Source organism: Colletotrichum fioriniae (assembly GCF_027942845.1).
Source record: "Colletotrichum fioriniae strain IMI 355084 chromosome Unknown scaffold_8, whole genome shotgun sequence".
NCBI lineage: Eukaryota > Fungi > Ascomycota > Sordariomycetes > Glomerellales > Glomerellaceae > Colletotrichum > Colletotrichum fioriniae.
The window spans coordinates 956,864-958,791 of record NW_027076844.1 but is presented as its reverse complement, the minus strand read 5'-3'; the positions used below and the strand labels follow the sequence as shown (position 1 = coordinate 958,791).

The 1,928-nt window shown below is 48.0% G+C and overlaps 1 non-coding gene across 1 annotated transcript; it reads right to left on the bottom strand.

The window, feature by feature from the left end:
* Window positions 1-368: 368 nt before the first annotated feature.
* Window positions 369-473, bottom strand: N0V96_007065. The gene has a single exon. It is a non-coding gene; the product is annotated as a tRNA-Phe (tRNA).
* Window positions 474-1,928: the final 1,455 nt, after the last annotated feature.

The window sequence follows — 1,928 nt, the reverse complement described above, 5'->3', positions numbered from 1 at the left end:
ATTCGTCTTCCTTCTCGGCAAGCAGTCTTACTGACTTACACCTTGTCTGAAACTGCGACCTTGTCTAAGAAATATTGGAAATCAAAGCTACGATATCAGAATAAGTTTCATGACATACTCACTTACAAGTTACAACTTAGAAGACGGCGAAGGGAAAGGGAAGTGGCATGGCACCATGTTAGACACGTGGTCCATCAAAAGATTTAGAATGAGGTAACGTAACAAGCACATCAATTTGACTAACTACTACTTAGTTTGCTCCTCAAGGCGAAAGCGAAGTAAGTGTTCCTTCCTCCATTCACCGAAGATAATGCAAACTTTCGAAATCACTTATTGAGAGCCAATACGTCAACTGCAAAAATAGAAGATGCGGCCAGTGTGGATTGAACACACGACCTTCAGATAATTTGAATGAAGTTTTCAGGAATGAATTCCACTTCAGTCTGACGCTCTCCCAACTGAGCTATGTCCGCCACGATCTTCGATGTTCAAAACGGAAAAGCATGATTTTAACTAGCAAATGTGTGATGGGGCCAAACCCACGATGCCCCCCACTAGGGTTGCGTTCACGCGGGCCTACCAAGTTTAAGAGCGGGGTGGTTGGCTTTCTACGCATCTGTGGCACCTATAACGATACGTTAGCCTAAATTCTTGATCCCAGCTCCGCCATGAAACCTGCAACAACGCCTCACACATCTTCAGTTACGTTATAAATTCACTCGAGGCACGCTCGATATGGTTGTTGTCGCGGACGAAGTTGCGAATATCGTGGAAGAAAGGTTTCAAAATCAGGCTAGTCTGACACTGGTATCATGAAGGTCACGGCCTTGAGGTCTTGTTCGACCTTTCACATTTGAACTATACTAGGATCACCCAAGGACGTTACGTGAAGTCTATTCTGACGTTCGGAAACCCGCCAAAAGATGCCGGTGTTGGCGTATTTCCGGATCATTGACCCGGAAGTCCGGGGAAGTCCGGGCCTTGTGGCTTCGACATGTGAGCTGCAAAACTGCAAAAATCATGCTGATACTGCCTGCCGACAGAAATTGGTGGGGGGTTGGGGACTTAGGGGATAGCTCGTAGATGTAAAGATCAGACCCGACTGGCTTGTGTGGCTGGCACATCTTACAAGCGGCCCGCACTCCGACCGCTTAGTTGGCTCCAGCCGGCAGAGTCCGCATCAAAGCACCAAATCAGATATCGTCCATACTAATGGTTTCATCACTCCAGACTAGGACAGCGTGGTCTCTTAAACCATGTACACGTCCATGACTCGTGGAATTTCGCCAAAAGGTAGAAAAATTAGAATTGTAGCGACCTATCAGATGCCCCTGTACTGCCGTATAGTTACCGAGGTCGCGAAAACCTGCTCCCCCACCAGCGGCATAGCCATGTCGCTGGTTGCGGCATGGTAGACAGAGATTTGACGGCATCCTCTGACAGGGAAGCATATTATTTGACAAGCAATGAGGATTTTAACTTGAAACCCCAAGTCGTGAAGTACACACACTTGTCAGCAGCATTCACGCCTAAAGGATAAGCAAATGCCAAGCTTTATAAATCATCAGACCACGAACTTAAGTCTAATTCTAGGGAACTACAAGTCTCACCGTGTGTTTTTGAGGTTCGCGAATAAGAAACGCTTTGTGGTTTGCTAGATTGGTGGGCAGTAGATGGTGTGATCGGATACACCAGCCGGGTTCAGGGCGCTCAGGCAAAAGCTCTACGCGCAGCCGGTTACTTAGGCGGCGATCTGGTTGGTCCCGGTACAGATGCTGGGTTTCAGAGTCGGAGAACCTGCCAGACGAGCTCTACGTAGTGCTCACTCATCCTCCCTAACCCGAGTTTTCTGATATTTTATTTTCCGTGGGGGCTAGGCTGGCACGGCTGGGCAATGTGGTGGACCGTTGATGGTAACTAACATCGGA